Source organism: Callithrix jacchus, chromosome 11 (assembly GCF_049354715.1).
Source record: "Callithrix jacchus isolate 240 chromosome 11, calJac240_pri, whole genome shotgun sequence".
NCBI classification, from domain to species: Eukaryota; Metazoa; Chordata; class Mammalia; order Primates; family Cebidae; genus Callithrix; species Callithrix jacchus.
In genome coordinates, this window is record NC_133512.1 from 95,826,225 (window position 1) to 95,847,377 (window position 21,153).

The following is a 21,153-nucleotide window of genomic DNA, read 5'->3' on the forward strand; positions in this document are numbered from 1 at the left end:
GATAATTCTCTCACCTCAGCCTTCTGAGTAGCTGGGACTACAGGGGCACACCACCATGTCCAGCTAAGTTTTGTAGTTTTTGTAGAGACTGGGTTTTGCCATATTGCCCAGCGTGGTCTTGAACTCCTGGGCTCAAGTGATCCACCCACCTTGGCCTCCCAGAGTGCTGAGATTACAGGCATGAGCCAACTGTGCTCAGCCCGTTTTTGATATTTCAAATCTTTCTTCATAGGTTAAAGTCAGCCATGTTTCTCCTAGAATTTAAAAAAATCTATTTTGTCCTGCTATTAAGCTATTACCCTGTAGAGTTACATACTTATTCTTAATTTTAACTAAACTGTTTTGAGCAGTAATTCATTACTTTTTAATCTTTTTGTGTTTTGTGTTGTATTTAAACTTTAAGTTCTTTCCCTGTCAATTTCTGACAGATTAAAAAGTAATAAACTTCATATTATTTATAAGTCTTTTCTAAAAGGTACAAAGGAAAAAATGGAATGAAAAGTGAGCTAGGCAGGGTGTAGTGGCCCATGCTTGTAATACCAGCACTTTGGGAGGCCAAGGTGGGCAGATTACATGAAGCCAGGGGTTTGAGACCAGCCTGGCATGGCAATACCCCAACTCTACTAAAAATAAAAAAAATTAGCCAGGTGTCGTGGTGCATGTCTATAATCCAAGCTACCGGGAAGGCTGAGGCACAAGAATCACTTGAACCTGAAAGGTGAAGGTTGTAGTGAGCAGAGATTGTGCCACTGCACTCTAGCCTGGTCAGAAAGAAAAAAAAAGAAAAAGTGAAGTTGAACTAAATTTAGGTCTGTTGACTTTGAAATGATGGTTGTATATATTTCTACGATCAATAAAACCTACATTAATCTAGAGAACAGGTGTTAAAGATACATTTTTGGGCCGGGCGTGGTGGCTCATGCCTGTAATTTCAGCATATTGGGAGGCTGAGGTGGAAGGATCACAAGATCAGGAGATTGAGACCATCCTGGCTAACACAGTGAAACTTCATCTCTACTAAAAGTACAAATAATCAGCCAGGTGTGGTGACACATGCCAGTAGTCCCAGCTACTTGGGAGGCTGAGGCAGGAGAATCGCTTGAACCCGGGAGGCGGAGGTTGCAGTGGGGCTGAGTTCGCACCGTTGTACTCCAGCCTGGATGACAGAGCAAGGCTTTGTTTCAAAAAAGAAAAAAAGAAAAAGATATGTTTTTGGTAGGGTGGGGTTCCTCATGCCTATAATCCCAGCACTATTGGAGGCAGAGGGTTACTTGAGCCTCAGGAGAGCAGCTTGGCAACATGGAGAAACCTTGTCTCTGCAGAAAATAAAAACATTAGCCAGGCATGGTGGTGCACATTGTCCCAGCTACTGAGAAGGCTAAGGCGGGGAGATTGCTTGAGCCCGGGAAGCAGAGGTTGTAGTGAGCTGAGATTGTGCCATTATACTCCAAACTGGGCAATAGAGGAAGACCCTATCTAAAAAAAAAATAAATAAAATAAAAGATTTTCATACGTATGTGAAATAAGTATTAAAATTAGGGAACTGTGGATGAATATAGATGTTTTGGCCTGGTCAAAGTACTGTGAATTAAATTTTTGGTAACATTTTACTCTGATAAGGAGTGACGGTCCAGTAATTTTGGTGATACTAGTCTATACATCATGTAACTTGACTTATTTGTCTACATACACCTTTTAAAATGGTTTTAAAGCCTCAGAAATTATTTATTTGGAAGAGGAAGATTAAACTGAAGTTTTATTCATTGCATTATGGAGGAAAGTTTAGGCAGAATGTCTTTTTTAAAAAATAAACCTATAGTTTTATTAAGACAAAAACTGACAGTGTAGTATGAAGTTTACATTTAAACAAAGTTTTCACAGAAATCTAACACATGCCTAAAAAGATTTTACAATGTAGCTCTAGATGCAAGTCTAGACAATATCAAGAACTGACGGATCTCGTGACTCAAGACAGAGCATTTTGGGTATGTTAGTTCTTAGGATTTCTTTAAAAAAGTGTGTGTGTGTGTGTGTGTGTGTGTGTGTGTGTGTTTTAAAGTGAACCACTGCCCAGCATGAAAGTTTAATCTTCTGGGACCAGGGTTTTTTAAGTCACCCAACTCTGGAATCAATTCAGTGAAACTTGTGCTGTCAGTGACTGAACCCTGCCACCAATGGTTTCAGAGTTCAAACCTCAAAAAAGAACTGCTCCAAGAGTTCTCCCCACTAAGAGCACAGGCCCTGGTCTTTCCCTACCGTCTTATCTCCTGTCCCACCCTCTTTCTCTTCCCCAACACCTCAGCCAATGGCTTGGATGAACAAGCTGATATTTATAATTTTGTTATTGGAAAAGAAAGGTCTTCTAATTTCAGGAATTAGCACCTCTGAGACAGAATGATCTGCTTGTACTGTATACTCTCCGATAAAAAGACCCTTCCTCCTCAGTCAATTTCCATTTTGGCAACGTTGGTAACTTATGAACTGGCTTAGTCCTTTGCAGGAAACAGCAGTAAATTTAGGCAGGGAACACCTTGGCTTATAGGTTTCAGACATTCACAGCTTTTAAACAGTCTCTTACAGTCCTTATTTATGGTGCCAATGACATTTTTTTGAAAAGTAAAATATTCTGGACATAGAAGCATATCATTAGTTATCTGTTCTTTCCATTGCTTCACCATTTCCCCTTTCAGACCCCCAAATTTAATCAAAATGATGCTACCCATCTCCCTTTCTCCCCTCCCCATCCCTCCCTCCCCCAAATATACACCAGTAATAGCCAAAAACTACATACATGCTATGCTGTAAAAATGCAGAGTTAACACATTGGGAAGAAGGCTGTGTGTTGTGGAGATGCTCTTTGAAGATCTACAGTATTTTTTTGCTCTCCCACACACCCAATTCTGCAAGTTTTGTCCTTCATAGAAGGCCCTTTGCTTTTCTCAGCAAAGTGCAGAAAAGGTTGCTTTGAAACGCTTATCCCCTTCCCCTCCACTGGGATGGGTGTGCAAACTATACAGCTTGTAACGGCTTTAAAGCACTTGGGCTGCTGCATGGCACAGAAACTATACTGGCTCTGCAAAGGACATCTTCTCAAGCCACCTCTAGTGTCAAGACAAGTAGAACTCCTTCCCTTCCCACTTGAAACCCACAGTCAGATGTGACAGGGGTGGTACTTAGGAGAGTTAATTCTTGTCATCTTTTTTGTCGTCATCTTCCGAGGGGTAGGAATGCCACGTCAGCCTTTCCTCATAGAAGGATATGACAACCTGTGGGTACTTGACATTGGCTTCCTTGGCAGGGACCAGATCTGCCTCATCAGAGTTTTTCCATTTCATTAGGAACATGAGCTCTCCACTGGAGTCTGTAGCTCCAATAATCTGCTCCGGCTCCAAACCTCTAGCAAAGCCTCGTGGCTTTTCTGACTCTTTCTTCTTCTTTGGTTTGCTCTCTTCTCTCTTATCTTCAGAATCAGAATCAGCTTTGCGCTTGCCTTCCTCTGATTTATCTGTCTTGTGCTGTTTTCTGTGACTGCAGAAACTCCGCAGTGAGGTTGGGGCAATCCAGATTCTCTTCTGGCTCCCATGTGTTGTCCTCATCTGAGAACCCCTTCCACTTTAGGAGGTACTCCACTTTGCTCTTTACCACTTGATGGTCGAGAACTTTTTCCACCACATACTCCTCTTCCTCCTCTTCTAGCACTTCCTCCACTTTCTTCTTGTTTTGTTTTTTTCCCCATAGTACCAGAAAGCATTTTCTGGTATAAAGGGTAACGCTGCTCAGAGCAGTGCCCAACAGCTGTAGAGGAATAGGTGCTGTGCTACTGGCGCCTTGTGTCGGGTCGGCCGGGGGAGTGGCGCCCAGGAAGGCAGCAAGCCCGTTGGCCACAATGGAGCACCTCACTGGAGCGGCATACCACAGGCCCAGGCCAACGGCCCTCCCTGCAGAATGTCTTAGAGTTTCGTTTTTTATGAAAACATCAGTATTATTTTCCATTGAAAAACTTTACATTATATATTTGTATGGTTAAAAAAAGTCAGATAGCCCAGAATGCTTAAAGATCAAGAATTCTGTTCCACTCCTTAGTTCTCCAAATGAAACTTTTTTTGTATCAATTTAAGGGCTACCGAAGCAGTTTTGTTACATGAATACATTGCATAGTGGTGAAGTTTGGGCTTTTAGTGCATTCATCATCCAAATAATGTAGGTATAGCCATTCAGTTATTTCTTGTCACTCACCCTCCTCTCACTCTCTCAACCTTCTGAGTCTTCAATGTCTTATTCCACACTGTGACCATGTGTACATATTATTTTGCTTCAACTTATAAGTGAGAACAAGGCCTCCAGGTCCTTCCACATTGCTACAAAAGACATGATTTCATTCTTTAAGTGTTCGTGTGTATATGTGTGTGTGTGTGTGTGTGTGTGTGTGTGTGTCTCCCTCCCAAAAAAACAGACTTTATCTAGTAATCTGTTGATGGATATGGAGATTGATGCCCTATCTCTGCTATTGTGAGTGTTGTTGTGATAAGTGTACAAGTGCTGTATCTTTTTGATACGGTGATTTCTTTTCCTTTGGATAGAAACCCATTAGGGGGATTGCTGGGTTGAATAGTAGTTTTATTTTTATTATTTTCGTTTTTCCGAGATGGAGTTTCGCTCTTGTCACCTAGGCTAGGGTGCAATGGCACCATGTTCACTGCAAGTGATTCTTCTTCCTCAGCCTCCCAAGTAGCTGGGATTACAGGTGCCTGCCACCACACCTAGCAAATTTCTGTATTTTTAGTAGAGACATGGTTTTACCATGTTGGGCAGGCTGGTCTCGAACTCCTAATCTCAGGTGATCCACCTGCTTTGGCATCCCAAAGTGCTGGGTGTGAGCCACTGTGCCCAGTCAGTAGTTTTATTTTTTAGTTTTTTGAGAAATCTTTATATTGTTTTCTGTAAAGAGGGTCCTAATTTACATTCCCACTCACAGTATGTAAGTGTTCCCTTTTGTCTGCATCTTCCCCAACATCTGTTATTTTTTGTTTGTTTAATAGTAGCTATTTTGATTAGTGTAAGATGATATCTCATTGTGGTTTTTATTTGCTTTTCCCCTATGATTAATGATGTTGAGCATTTTTTTTCACATACCTGTTTGTGTGTCTTCTTTTGAGAAATATCTATGAATGTTCTTTGCTAACTTTAAAATTTTAAAAGATTTTTTAATTAAATTTTTTTATTTGTTTGTTTGAGAGGGTCTTGCTCTGTTGCCCAGGCTGGAGTGCAGTGGTGCAATCTTGACTCACTGCAACCTCCACCTCTTGGGTTCAAATGATTCCGCTGCCTCAGCCTACTGAGTAGCTGGGATTACAGGTGCCCACCACCACACCTGGCTAATTTTTTGTATTTTTAGTAGGGATGGGATTTTACCATGTTAGTCAGGATGGTCTCGAACTCCTGACCTTGTGATCTACCTGCTTTGGCCTTCTAAAGTGCTGGGATTACAGGTGTGAGCCACCGCACCTGGCATATTGAAAATTTTTTTAAGACTACTCAAGTGCGGTGGTGAGAGGGGAGCAAAGAGTATAGAACAAGGAGTTTGATCTGTAACTGTGAACCATCAATTGGGAAAACTCACTACCAGTTATCAGTAGTGAGGTATTAGGAATAGCCCTTTGCTCACTTTTTGTTGGGATTGAGTTCCTTGTAAATTCTGGGTATTAGTACCCTGTCAGATACATAGTTTGAAACTATTTTCTCCTATGCTGTAGGTCATTTGTTCAGTCTGGTGATTATTTCTTTTGCCATGCAGAAGCCTTTTAGCTTAATTAAGTCTCATTTGTCTATTTTTGTTTTTGTTACTTGTGCTTTTGAGGTCTTAGTCATGAATTCTGTGAATTCAAGATGGTCTTTAATCCATCTTGAATTGATTATTGTATATGGTGAAAGATAGGGGTCCAATTTCCAAAGGAAACTTTTGAATTATTTCTTCCTGTGGTATTGTTGTGACTGTATAATATACTTACTTTATGATTTATGATTGATTTCTGCCTTGATAAAGGAGGATTTGGCTTCTTTACATCTGCCTCCCCAATAGATTTTTAAAAAAATCACTTTAAATTTTTCTGTTAGTTATCTCTGCAGTTCATAAATTAGAAGTTTTCTTCATGTTATCTAGACTGTTGATCTTGATTTCTTGATTTACCAAGTAGTAACTTTTCTTTTTTTTTTTTTTCTCCAAGATGAAGTTTTGCTCTTGTTGCCCAGGCTGGAGTACAATGGTGCGATCTTGGCTCACTGCAACCTCTTCATTCCAGGTTCAGTTGATTCTCCTGCCTCAGCCTCCTGAATAGCTGGGATTACAGGCATGTGCTACCACACCCGGCTAATTTTGTATTTTTAATAGAGACTGGATTTCTCCATGTTGGTCAGGCTGGTCTCGAACTCCCAACCTCAGGTGATCTGGCTGCCTCGGCCTCCCAAAGTGCTCAGATGACAGTGTGAGCCACCCCGCCCAGCCGTAACTTTTCTTTTTACCTTTCCTTTCCCCTTTATGTGCTTATGTCTGTCATTTCTAACATTGACACTGTCAAGGTTGAGAACAGTTTTGCTCTGTTTTGTACTCCTTACTACTTTACGACTTTAAATCCTTTATTTTTTTTGAGACAGAGGCTCACTCTGTTGCCCAGGCCGGAGTGCAGTGCTGCAGTCTTGGCTAACTGCAACCTCCGTTTCACAGAGAATAGTTACTTTAACTATTTTGTATCCTTGACTTTGATTATGGGTATACCTTTGCTATTTATATGTATGTGAATGTACTTATATCAGTTTTTATGATAATGGGATCATTTAGTTTATATCGTGATTTGATTTTGTCACTTTGCAGTTTATCTTAGGCATCTTTTCATTTTAGCTTATACACAATTATCTCATTCTTTTCAGAATTTATCCAGAAATACAAATCACATGCTTAATTTGCCGAGGAGTGTTTTAGGTGTTAAGGATTCAGTGGTGAACAAGAGAGACCAAGCCCCTGCCCTTGTGGAACAATATTTCAATGGTGAGAGACACAAAATAAATGCATTTCTAGTAATTAGTTTAAAAAACTGAGAAGTGTTACGAAGAAAATAAAATGTGGTACTATACTAAGTGTGTCTGTTAATGGTATGAGAGATAATAACGCATGTGGCTGAGGTCGTCAGGAAGGTCTTTATGAAGTGATGATGTTGAAACATACTTGAATTATGTGGAGGCATTTTAGGAAGAGCAGGATTTATTGTGAAGACTCCAAAACAGGAATGAGTGTTGTATTAGTACACTGCTGATAAAGACATACCCAAGGCTGGGTAATGTCTAAAGAAAAAGAGGTTTAATGAACTCAAAGTGCTATGTGGCTGGGGAGGCCTCACACTAATGGCAGATGGCACATCCTTACATGGCATCAGGCAAGAGAGAATGAGAATGAAGTGAAAGGGGTTTCCCCTTATAAAACCGGCAGATCTCATGAGACTTATTCACTACCAGGAGAACAGTATAGGGGAAACCACCCATATGATTCAGTTATCTCCCACTGAGTCCCTCTTACAACATGTGGGAATTATGGGAGCTATAATTCAAGATGAGATTTGGAAGGGGACATATCCAAGCCATATCAAGTGTGTTATACTCAAGGGATCTTCCCATCTCTCAGAATAAGATTGGTGTTACTGTGCAATGAGGGGAACATAGATCATATTTGAGAGGCAAGTAGGAGCCCAGTCAGATAGTGCCCTTGATACCATGGAAGAAGCTGGGATTTGGCCAGGCGTGGTAGCTCATGCCTGTAATCTCAGCATTTTGGGAGGCCGAGATGGGTGGATCATCTGAGGTCAAGAGTTTGAGACCAGCCCGACAAACATGGAGAAACCCTGTCTCTACTAAATATACAAAATTAGCTGGGCCTGGTGGCACATGTCTATAATCCCAGCTACTTGGGAGGCTGAGGCAGGAGAATCACTTGAACCCAGGAGGTGGAGGTTGCAGAGCCGAGATTGCACCATTGCACTACAGCCTGGGCAACAAGAGTGAAACTACATCTCACAAAAAGAAAAAAAAAAAGAGATCAGGCCAGGCATTGTGGCTCATGCCTGTAATCCCAGCACTTTGGGAGGCTGAGGTGGGCGGATTACAAGATCAGGAGTTCTAGACCAGCCTGGCCAAGATGGTGAATCCCCATCTCTACTAAAAAAAAAAAAAAAATAGCCGGTGTGGCACACGCCTGTAGTCCCAGCTACTTGGAAAGCTGAGGTAGAAGAATCACCTGAACCAAGGAGGTGGAGGTTTCAGTGAGCTAAGATCGCACCCCTGCACTCCCACCTATATGACAGAGTGAAACTGTCTCAAAAAAAAAACAAAAAGCTGGGATTTTATCCTTAGTGCAGAAAGCCCTCAGAAAATTGTAAACCAGGACACCCATAAGTCTCTGAAAGTAATCTTGACAGGTGTGGTTTAGAGTAGGGTGATGGCAGAGGAGAAAGGTAATCAGAAGTATTTGCAAAGCTTGGGAGGCTGAGGCAGGAGAATTGCGGGTACCTAGGAGGTGGAGGTTGTAGTGAGCTGAGATGCCCCTGCAGTCCAGACTGGGCAACAGAGTGAGACTCCATCTCAAAACAAAAAACAAATGAACAAACAAACAAAATAAGTGTTTGGAAAATTACAGCGATAAGATCTGCTAAAGGATTTGATGAGATGGATATGAGAGAGAGAATATAAAATTGTCTTCTAGATTTGTTGGCTTTAGTAGCTGAGTGGACAGCAATGTCATTTACTTAGATTAGAGATTGATCTTAGTGGAGAAACAGATTTTAAACTAGGTTGAAGGTACCCTAATTAGTTAAATCATTCCCCTATTGATGGTCATTTAGTTGATTTCCAGTTTTGTTATCTTTGTAAGGAACATCCTAATACTTGTATATTTGTACATGTGGACATATTCTAGAAGATTAAGTCCTAGATGTAAAGTTCTCTCATCGAAGAGGACAGTTTATATGTTTCACGTTTTGGTGGATATTCATCAGTGGCCCTCCAAAAATGAGGTATTGGCTTGGATTCCCACAACAGAGTATGCATTTTTCTGGCATTCTCACTAACAACATTCGCAGGGCCTACATTTCTGAAAATGGGAGTGGGAGTTCTAATGGCATTTTTCCTTTCCTAAGTCACTTTGACACTCTGTTTGCAGAATGAAAATCAGCAATTGTCCTTTTCTTTTTGGTATCCCTGAAGTCATAAGATGTCTCTGGCTATAGTTTTTCCAGTTACAAGTCCCACAGCTGAAGGTCAGTTCCTCTAGGCTTAGTGGTATTTATGAAGCCTTCCATAATGATTATGATGATTACAATGAAAAGAAAAACTATTAATTGGTTTAATGTATGCCAAGTACTATCCCAAGTGCTTTACATGTACTATGTTAATTTATTTAATCCTCACAGCAACCTCAAAAGTAATTATTACTATCTTGATCTCTTGAAGTGAGACACAGGACTTTGACCAATCTTTGTCTTCATTTATTTTTTTTTTTCTTCTGTAAACATATCTTTCTGGGAAGTTTGGCACTGTTATTTGAATACCTTTTGTTGGTGTGGGTCAGAGCCAAACTCGTAATAGGTAGCAGGAAAAGGCACATTGAATTTGGAAGAATGCTGCTTATGGGTGGTAGTGTTTCTAGTGCTTTGGGTTTTGATTGTCAGAATTGCTTGTATTCAAATTCTAGCCTTACACTTAGTATTTGTTTGATTTGGGGCTGATCATTGATCTATTTTTGTAGCTCAATTTTCAGAGCTTTAAAATGGGAAAACAAGGTTTTGTAGGTTGTAGGATTGTTGTGGGTAATAAGTTATACACGCAAAAGTGGCCAGCACAAGAAGCACTTTTATTAGGGTCAACTATTGTTTTTACGTAATTGGCTAACAGTGGGCAGTCCTATCTAGCAATCAAAGTGTGGGGAAAAATACAGGTGATAGGATATCACACTCTTACTGAGTTGTATGTATATTTAGGTATAAAACTTATAAAGTGGGGCCAGGCATGGTGGCTCACGCCTGTAATCCTAGCACTTTGGGAGGCTGAGGTGGGCAGATCACTTGAAATCAGGAGTTTGAGACCAGTCTGGCCAATGTGGTGAAACCCTGTCTCTACTAAAAGTATAAAAATTAGCCGGGCGTGGTGCTGGACTCCTGTAGTTATAGCTATTCGGAAGCCTGAGGTAGGAGAATCGCTTGAACCCAGGAGGCGGAGGTTGCAGTGAGCTGAGATTGCACCACTGTATTCCAGCCTGGGTGACAGAGCAGGACTCTGTCTCAAAAAAAAAAAAAAAAAAAAAGCCAGGTGTGCTGCTATGTGCCTGTTATTCCCAGTTACTCAGGAAGTGAGCTAGGAGGATTGCTTGAGTCCAATAGGTTGAGATTGCAGTGAGCCATGATTGTGCCACTGCACTCCAGCCAGTGTGACAGAGCAAGACTCTGTGTCAACAAACAACCCTTAAAAATTTTTTAATGCTACTAATGTTTCAGTGAGTCATATTAAGTGGGATTCTATATGTACCAAACTTTTATTTTTACTGAGTGACATTATTTCATGGTTATTTTAATTTGCATGCCTTATGATTGAGTTAAATTGACTATTTGTATTTATTTTTTTGCACACTGCCTACCAATACTGCATATCAGGTACTTTGCAGTTTCCAATAGCAAAAATCTTAATTGAAAATGGCTTAAACCATAAATAAAATCTACCTCACTTGACCAGAAGTCCAGGTGTAATTCAGTGGCTCAATTAAATTGTCACGGACCTAGATGGTTTCCATTTTCCTGCTGTTTTATATTCAGCTCCATGTTGATGGTTGTTAAATTAATTCACTTAAATAATCATGTAGCACCTAAAATGTACGGGCAATATTTTATAAGCATGGGAAATATAGCAGTGAGCAAAACAAAGTTCATTGCCTTCCCTCATGGAGCTTATATTTTAGTGGGGATAAGGGAGAAGTTAGTCAAAGAAATAGGTACAGTTGGCTGGGTGCGGTGGCTCACCCCTGTAATCCCCGCACTTTGGGAAGCCAAGGTGAGCAGATCATGAGGTCAGGAGTTCGAGACCAGCTTGGCCAACATGGTGAAACTGCCATCTCTGCTAAAAATACAAAAATTAGCCGGGTGTGGTGGCATGCACCTGTAATCCCAGCTACTTGGGAGGCTAAGGCAGGAGAATCGCTTGAACCCAGGAGGTGGAGGCTGTAGTGAGCGGAAATTGTGCCACTGCATTCCATTCTGGGCGAAAGAGTAAGACTCTGTCTCAAACAACAACAACAACAACTAGGTAGAATTTATAAGTTGTCAGAAGATGTTAAGTTTTATGGAAAATATAAAGCCATGGAAGGGATGGGAAGGGCCGTGTTGGATTATTTTAAGTGGGGCCATCAGAGAAAGCCTCAGTGAGCTGATGTTTGAATAGAATCTTAAAGGAAGTAAGAGTGCAAAGGGCAGATATTTGGGAAAGAGCATTGCTGGTGCAGGGAACAGTGAGTGCAAAAGCCCCAAGGCAGGATGTGCTTGGCATCTTAATAGAACTGAAGGCCAGTGTGGCAGGAACTGTGTTACAGAGAAAACATCATAAAAGAAGTAGCAGAGAGTCACATTGTGCAGAGCCTTGTAGACCATTGTGAGATCTTCTGACTTTTACTGTGGATTAGATGAGATTCCTTTGTGGGCTATTGAGTCGAGGAGTGGCCTTATCTGACTAAGAGTCTAAAACTCTCATGCTGGCTGTTGTGTTGAGACTAGAATGAAGGAGATCAAGGTAGAAACAGGCGTGCTAGTTTAGATAATATTAAAAGGAGCAGGGTGACAGATGATTTGAGGCATGATAGGCATCAGAGAAATGTTGAAGTAGTTTTGTATATGTTGAGGCAGAGCCTAAAAGATTTGTTGAGGGATGTGAGAAAAAGAGGATTCATAGTTCACACCAGGTCCAGTGACCTCAATCAGTAAAATGAAGTATATTTGTTCATGCACGTCTAATTTTATTTGGAATTAAAAACCTTTCCTGGAAGCCTTTAGCAGATTTTTTCTTTTTTCTTTTCTTTTCTTTTTTTTTTTGAGACAGAGTTTCATTTCTTGTTGCCCAGGCCGGAGTACAATGACATGATCTCAGCTCACTGCAACCTCTGCCCTCCCCGGTTCAAGCAATTCTCCTGCCTCAGCCTCCCGAGTAGCTGGGATTACAGGCATGCGCCACCACACCTGGCTAATTTTGTGTAGTAGAGATGGAGTTTGTCTGTGTTAGTCAGGCTGATCTCAATCTCCTGACCTCAGGTGATCCACCTGAATCAAGCATCCCAAAGCATTGGAATTACAGGCCTTAGCCACTGCACCCAGCCCACAGAGTTTTCCTTAAATTCCATCAGCCATGATTGGTATCCATCCATGTCCTAGATACAAGTGAGAGTGTGACAGCAAGGATGTTTCTTTCACCCATTTTAATGGCAGTGCACTCTGTAAGGAACAGGTTGTGAGGGGGAGTGGCTATTGGTTAGATAACTAGTAGTGATGTCTATTTGTCATTGCCCATTTTTCTGTTAAGTTGGTCATCCTTTTTAAATGATTTGCATGCCAAGAAAATAAGTATTTGTTATATAATTTTAGATTCTAAATATTTTGAAGTTGTAAGTGAGGTTTTAAAGTCAGATCAGTTTTCTAATTTTGAAATAAAATGAATCTCCATTCAAATTTATAAGTGGGGGCTGGAGATTGCAGAGTCCAATGCATAATTTGTAGTTGTTTCCATTCTGGATGTAGTTGTCATTTTAACCCCAATGCCAGATAGTTATCTTTATAAAACTACCATGTGTGAGTTATAGGGGCGGCATTGGGGTGGTGGGAAAAAACAAAACGCCCCCTGCCTGCTTCTCTATGTACTATTTTGATGGAGGCAACTTTTATTTTTATTTTAGTTTATTTATTTTTGAGGTAGGGTCTCACCTCGTCACCTAGGCTGGAGTGCAGTGGCACAATCATGGCTCCTTTCAGCCTCAACCGCCTGGGCTCAAGCGATCCTTCCACTACTCAGCCTCTGGAGTAACTGGGACTACAGGGGTTACCACCACACCAGCTAATGATTATAATTTTAGTAGAGACAAGATTTCATGATGTTGCCCTTCCTTCCTTCACCAAAAAAAGCTGATAACTGACTTATGATATAACAAGGGATTCTCATTTTATTTTATTTATATTGTTCATTCTTCATTTTCAATGATGCCAAGCAGTGTTTCATGGAGGTTTTGAGTGTGAGCTTCAGATACTGAAGAGTTTTTGAGTCTTAACTCCATCACTTAGATAGCTGTGTGACCCAGACCAGTTTGTTGGACAGCTCCGTTCTTGTTGTGCCGGGGAGGGCATTCCCACAAAATACAATAAAATTGTGCTAAATTCTGATGTTACTTTAGACAAGTTCATTAAACACTGCACTTTCAATAAGATAATGCATGTGGAATGCTAAGTGCCTCTAAGACACTTAAAGGGAAATGAGAACAGTTCCATAGCCCTTCATTTTTACTTTTATTTATTTATTTATTATTTTTTTTTAAGATGGAGTTTCACCATGATGGCCAGGCTCGTCTTGAACTCCTGACCTCAGGTGATCCACCCACCTTGGCCTCCCAAAGTGCTAGGATTACAGACGTGAGCCACCACACCCGGCCCCATTTTTACTTTTGACTAAGAGTTGATTACTAATAACTAATTAGGTGAGTTATAAATGGGGAAGGAGGGTCATTGTGAAGTGGCTGTGAAGTAGCATAGAGGATATATTTAAAAAGCTGTATTTTTGCTGCATATTATCAAACTACGTATTTCATTTTAGTTTGAAGAACTTTATTGAAAAATAAAGTAGTAGGGTAGTATATGAGTCTGGGTCATTTCTATAGTTAGGTGGTAGGTGTACTAAGACCTTTCCAAGTCTTAGTCCTGTGGGAGATAGATAGGGTTTGTAGGGAGTAGGGGAGAACAGATAGATGAGATACATTTACATTTTTTTTGCATGGTAACTTATAAGGCATTGCCAAGAGAGGGAATTCATTGGAGGCAAAGAAAAATATAAAACATAGTATATATAGGAGTTTGTAGCATCCGTGGTTTCAGGCATCTGTTGGAGCCAGGCAGGGGTAGGGTATGAGGTCGAAATGTATTTCCTGTGGATAGGCGCAGGACTACTTTATATATCACTTAAAGACCTTTTACTGGTGGGGAATCCAACATTTAAATTTATGTATGTATGTGATAAAGCCAGAATTTTTATCTCAGATCTCAGATTCAAAGCTCTTTGTGTTTTCATTTATACTCCAGCTCTTCTGAGGGGCTTTAAAGTCTGATTACACAGACAGGAAAAACAAGGCAGGCCGAGGTGGATCATGCCTGCACTTTGGTAGGCTGAAGTGGGTGGATCAACTAAGATTTGGAGTTTGCGACCAGCCTGGCAAATATACTGAAACCCTGTATCTACTAAAAATACAAAAATAAGCTGGATGTGGTGGTATGTGCTTATAATCCTAGCTACTCAGGAAGCTGAGGTAGGAGAATTGCTTGAACCCGGGAGGCAGAGGTTGCAGTGAGCCAAGATGGTACCATTGCACTCCAGCTGTGTGCCAGAGTGAGACACTCTGAAGAAACAAAAACACAAAACAAAGAAAGGTTAGTGCAGAGTGGCTCATGCCTGTGATTCCAGTGCTTTGGAAGGTGGAGGTGGGCAGATTACCTGAGGTTAGGAGTTCAAAACCAGCCTGTCCAACATGGCGAAACCCTGTTTCTACTAAAAATAGAAAAATTAGCTAGGTATGGTGCCAGACACCTATAATCCTAGCTACTCAAGAAGCTGAGGCAGGAAAATGGCTTGAACCCAGGAGGTGGAGGTTACAGGCACCAGTGCACTTCAGCCTGGGTGACAGAGTGAGACATGGTCTCCGAAAAAACAAACCAACAAACAAAAAAACAGACAGGAAAAACATACATGCACCAGATTGTTAAAAGAGGAGATTCTAAGGTGTGTGGTTTTTTTTTTTTTTTTGAGACAGTCTCACTCTGTTGCCTAGGCTGGAGTGCAGAGGCGTGATTTCAGCTCACTGCAGCCTCCACCTCCTGGGTTCAAGCAATTCTCTGCCTCAGCCTTCTGAGTAGTTGGGATTACAGGCACCCGCCACCACACCTGGCTAATTTTTGTATTTTTAGTAGAGATGGGGTTTTACCATGTTGGTCAGGCTGGTCTCGAACTCCTGACCTCGTGATCCGCGTGGCTTGGCCTCCCAAAGTGCTGGGATTTAGGCATGAGCCACCAGCTATTACTTCTTTGATCCCTAAGGAAATGTTTAACAAAGTGTCCTTCAGTTTCTACTTCCCAGTTCCTTTGTGGAACTGGTAAAAATTTATAGTAAGGTAAAATGTGGCTTTTCTTGGACAAAGTATGGTAGACAGATGTCTAGAATATTCAGTTATGTCATTTAATACATTTTATTTTTAAAAAAATTTTATTTTAGATTCAGGGGATACATGTGCAGATTTGTTACGTGGCTATATTATGTAATGCCGAGGTTTGGCCTTCTAGTGCACCCATCATACAGCTAGTGGCCTTAGTACTCAATAGGTAGTTTTCAGCCTGTGTGCCCCCTCTTCTGCATTCTCAGCACAACCCCTGTCTCTTGGGTTAAAGCAATTCTCCTGCCTCAGCCTCCCGAGTAGCTGGGATTACAGGCATGTGCCACCACGCCCAGCTAATTTTGTGTTTTTAGTAGAGACAGGGTTTCTCCATGTTTGAGACTGACTGGTCTCGAACTCCTGACCTCAGGTGATCCCCTCACCTTGGCCTCTCAAAGTGCTGGGATTATAGGTGTGAGCCACCACACCCGGCCAGTGTACTCGTTTAGCTCCCACTTAAAAGTGAGACCACGTGGTACTGGTAGCCTCCAGCTCCATGCATGTTGCCGTAAAGGACATTTCATTCCTTTTTATGGCTGCATGTTTTTACCTTTTTTTCTGGGGGGAGAGGTTTTAAGTACAACCAGCATAATGAGGACCATAATTCTACTGTTCACATAACCCCTGTTAGTTTAAAAAAAGTTCATGTAGGCTGAGTGCGGTGGCTTAACCTGTAATCCCAGCACTTTGGGAGTATAAAGGAGGATCACTTGAGCCTAAGAGTTCAAGACCAGCTTGAGTAACATAGTGAGACTCCATCTATACAGAAAATAAAAATTAGCTAGGTATGGTGATGCATGCCCTATAGTCCCAGCTATTTGGGAGGATTGCTTGAGGCCGAGTTTGAGGCTGCAGTGAGCTGTGATTGTGCCACTACACTCCAGCAGGGGTTGCAGAGTGAAACCCTGCTTCAAAAAGAAAAGGAAAGGAAAGAAAATAGAAAATTTAAATAGTATAAACTAGAAGCCTCTCCTATTAGTTTGCTAGAACTGCCGTAAGAAAATACTTTTTTTTTGAGTTGGAGTCTTGCTCTGTCGCTGAGGCTCTGGAGTACTGTGTCATAATCTCAGCTCACCGCAACCTCTACCTCCTGGGTTCAGGTGATTCTCCTGCCTCACCTCCTGAGTAGCTGGGATTACAGGTGCCTGCCATTATGCCCGGCTAATTTTTTGTATTTTTAGTAGAGATGAGGTTTTACCGTGTTAGCCAGGATGGTCTCCCATCTCCTGACCTCATGATCTGCCTACCTCTGCTTCCCCAAATTCTGCAATTAGAGGTGTGAGCCACTGTGCCCAGCCAGCATCACTCTTAATTTTTTAAAATGAAAAGAGATTACATTTCTCAATTCTGGAGGCTGGAATTCCAAGATCAAGTTGCCTGCAGGTTTGGTTTCCTCTGAGGCCTTCCTCCTTGGCTTGCAGATGGCTTCTCTCACTGTATCTTCACATGGCCTTTCTTGTGTATCATCTGGGTTCTAATCTCCTTTTCTTTTTCTTTTTAAAATAGAGACAGGGTCTCACTCTGTTGCCCAGGCTAATCTCAAAACTCCTGGGTTCAAGCAATCCTGCTGCCTTGGTGTTGAAATTACAGGCCCAACCTAATCTCTATAGGACACCAGTCATGTTGAATTCAGGTCTACCCAAACCACTCTGTTTTAATACCTCTTTAAAAGCCCTGTCTCCAAATAAGGTCACATTCTGAGTTACTTGGGGCTCAGGCTTTAAACATGACCTTTGGAGGGACACAGTTTAGTCCATAACACCACCTTAACCTTATAATCCCTGTTTTATTTATGTATTTTCAGAAAAATTTACTGTCTGTATATCTGTGGGTATATGAATTTGTATGGTTAATAACAGTTTCTTTGGACTTGTAAACAGTTCACATAGTAGGAAGGAATTATTGTAGGATTATACCAGGTTGTGGAAATAAATTTATATGGAACCAAACGTCATGATATATTTATATGTGTATGTGTATGTCTATGTAAATACAAGTATGTTATAGCCTTTGGAATATAAAGATGACAGTGTAATATTTATCTTAAATCCTTGATGCACTAAAGTGTTTTTGTATTGTGTGTCAGTCTGTGAATTGGATTTATTCATTTAGTATTTATTGAACACTACTATGTCAGGTACTCTGCTAGGCATTAGAAATATTCAGAATAATAAGATAACATCTCTGCCCTTAAATCCTAAAGTGAGGTGAGAAGGCAGGTGATATATAAATGGAGATACGTACACACTTCTTGGTACTGAAAAGGAGGATGAGCCATTGTTCCCTGAGGCTTAGATAAAGCTTTCCTGAAAGAGGTGACACTTAAATCTTGTAAGGACTGTCCAGATATATTTTAGGTAGAGGGGAGTAGCACATAAAAAGGCAAAGAATTTTGAAGGGGAGGATAAATGGCTAAATATGATAAAGTATCGCAAGTAGTGTAGTGACCACAGTTGAAGCTGAACAGTTGGCATATATTTCATTATAAAAGGTCTTTTATGCTCTGTTAAGAAGTTTGTATTTCTCTCCTTGAGACCTTGGAGTATGTAACCATTGAAGTATGAAAGAAGGGGGTGATATCAGATATTGAAATTTCTGTCTGGGCAGGGTGTGGTGGCTCATACCTGTAATCCTAGCATTTTGGGAGGCCCATGGGAGGATCACTTTAGCCCAGGAGTTCGAGACTGCAGTGAGGTGAGTGTGTCAATGCACTTCCAGCCTGGATTACAGAGTGTGACCCAGTTTCTTTAAAAGAAAGAAAACAAAAAGACCAGGCGCTTGAACCCAGGAGGCAGAGGTTGTGGTGAGCCGAGATAGAGCCATTGCACTCCAGCCTGGGCAACAAGAGCGAAACTCCATCTCAAAAAAAAGAAAAAAGTCTAAATAGTCCCCAAAACATAAAATTTGAGCCTAAAATGAGAACTGTTTTAAAATGTTAATATATTGTTTTTTCCCCATTGAATTCCAGGTATTATTTAGCTCAGTTTCACAAAAAAGTATGTGCTTGAAAAACTTACCAAAATCTCCTGATTAGAACATACTTTTTTTTTTTTTTTTGAGACAGAGTCTCACTGTGTTGCCCAGGCTGGAGTGTAGTTGTGTGATCTTGGCTTACTGTAACCTCTGCCTCCTGGGTTCAAGGGATTCTCCTGCCTCAGCCTTCTGAGTAGCTGGGATTACAGGCGCACACTACCACCCCTGGCTAATTTTTGTATTTTTAGTAGAGACAAGGTTTCACCATGTTGGCCAGGCTGGTCTTGAACTCCTGACCTTATGTGATCAGCCCACCTCGGCCTCCCAAAGTGCTGGGATTACAGGCGTGAGCCACCGTGCCTGGCCAGAACATACGTTTTTTTTTTTTTGAAAAAGCAATGGTATGGATATGTGTATTTATTTATTTTTTTGAGATGGAGTTTCGCTGTTGTTACCCAGACTGGAGTGCAATGGCATGATCTTGGCTCACTGCAACCTCTGCCTTCTGGGTTCAAGCAGTTCTCCTGCCTCAGCCTCCCGAGTAGCTGGGACTACAGGTGCACACCACCATGCCCAGCTAATTTTTGTATTTTTAGTAGAGACGGGGTTTCACCATGTTGACCAGGATGGTCTCGATCTCTTGACCTCGTGATCCACCCGCCTCAGCCTCCCAAAGTGCTGGTATTATAGGTGTGAGCCACCGTGCCTGGCGGATATGTGTATTTAAATAGACTTACTTGTAGGTAGATGTATAAATGTTGTATATCCCTTATATGAATGAAATTGATGAAATTATATGTATATTCATTATAAAGGGTTACCATTTTTACCCCAACCTAGAAAGCTTTACTATATAACATGATTATGTGGGAATTTTAGAGTTGGATCACTTTACATTACTGTAAATGATAGATAAAGTTTTATTTTAAAGTATTTTTTATTTTTTGAGACAAAATCTTGGTTTGTCACCCAAGGTAGAGTGCAGTGGTGTGATCTCAGCTCATTGCAACCTCTGCCTCCCAGGTTCAAGGATTCTCCTGCCTCATCTGAGAAGCTGGGATTACAGGTGTGCTACACCACACCACATCTGGCTAATTTTTGTATTTTTAGTAGAGAGATGAGGATTCGCCATGTTGGCCAACCTGGTCTCGAACTCCTGACCTCAGGTGATCCGCTCACCTCAGCCCCCCAAAATGCTGGGATTACAGGTGCCAGCCACTGTGCCCAGCCCAAGTATTTTTGATTCTAAAGGTGTATGTGCTCTTCATAAATTCAAATTCTAACACAAGTTCAGTTTTACTCCACAAAGGTAATCACTGGAAACTTTTTTGGATATTTTCCCAGATGTTTCTGGTTTGTAGATAAAACATGTATGTACATAGAAAAAAAACATAGACATAGGCGTATATGTTCTTTGAAAACAAATGGAATTATACTACAAATACTATTTTGTAACTTACTTTTTTTTGCTTTCTAGTATATGTTATACATCCTTTTATAGGTATATCGTGATTAATGTAGGTGCAACTCAATAATGATTAAAATAAAGTTATTTTTCATTATATTCTATTTTTGAAAAATTACCAATAGCTACATATAACTAAAATCACATTATATAATTGTCAGTATAAAGGAATTGCTCAGGTAAAACCAAATAGAAGTTGTATATTTAATATTTTTAATAATTTTAATATTCAGTTAAAAAGCTAAAACTTTTACTACATGGTTCTTTATTAGGGTAAGGAAGTGCAATCTCTCTTTTTTCCTTCTTTTTTTGTCGCCCCCGCCTCCCCGAAGTAGGATCTCTTTAATGTACATAGTGTTTTAAAGATATCTCATTCTGATGTGTCTTGTTGATTGTAAAACCCCACTTAATATTTTGGGGTCCTATTTATATATTTCTACTTCAAAGTAATATTATTCTGTGGTTATTCTTGTGGCATATTAAAGTGATTTTAAGAAATACTTAGCAAAATTCTGTATAAAATGTGTCTACTCTAACTAAGTGAGAAATTTTGACGCGCTTATTGGTCTTAGGGTCTTGGAAGTCACTTAAGATCCTGAGCTCTGTATTAAGCCAGTGCTGGTTTAAATTCTGGATCTACCATTTAATAATTGACCCAAATTTCTTTATTCTTCAGTTTCCCCAGCTATTGTATAGGAATAACGATTATTGTGACGAGTTAATAAAAAATACTGTCTTACTGACATTATGACGGCCAAAATTTCAAGTGTAACACGGTAACAGTTAAGTCATACTGGGACTCAGGCTACTCTTTTCTCTCTTGCTCGAGGCATTGATGTCCACCTGGCAAGTAGGGGTGAGAAGTGGGTCAGGGATTGCGAGGGAAGTTTGGGGACAAGGACTGGGAGTAGAAAAGAGTTGCTTTTGCCCACAGTTCATTTTCCAGAACAGTCATGTGAAAGGGAAGTTGGAAAATGTAGTTTAGCCATATGCCAAGAGGAAAAGGAAACACTTTGGTGAATTGTCAAGCCAGTTTTTGCCACCAGTGGTAAGCACCATTCCTGGAAGATGGTTTTCAAGTCGTTAAGCAAGTCACTTTTCACCTCTTCAGTTCGTGTTTCTTTCTGTTAAGTGGAAAGAGGGATGATGATGAAAACTTCTATGAAGTACTGATGTGGGAGAACTGGGTGTTATAACCATCTTAACTCATTTAATTCTTACCAAAGAATTAAGTAA

The 21,153-nt window shown here is 40.7% G+C and overlaps 1 protein-coding gene and 1 pseudogene across 50 annotated transcripts in view; one reads left to right on the forward strand and one right to left on the reverse strand.

Moving 5' to 3' along the window:
• KMT2C (lysine methyltransferase 2C) overlaps window positions 1-21,153 on the forward strand; it is a 300,852-nt gene that overhangs the window by 29,708 nt on the left and 249,991 nt on the right. The window lies entirely within an intron of this gene.
• On the reverse strand, window positions 3,113-4,114 carry LOC118143834 (chromobox protein homolog 1 pseudogene; annotated as a pseudogene).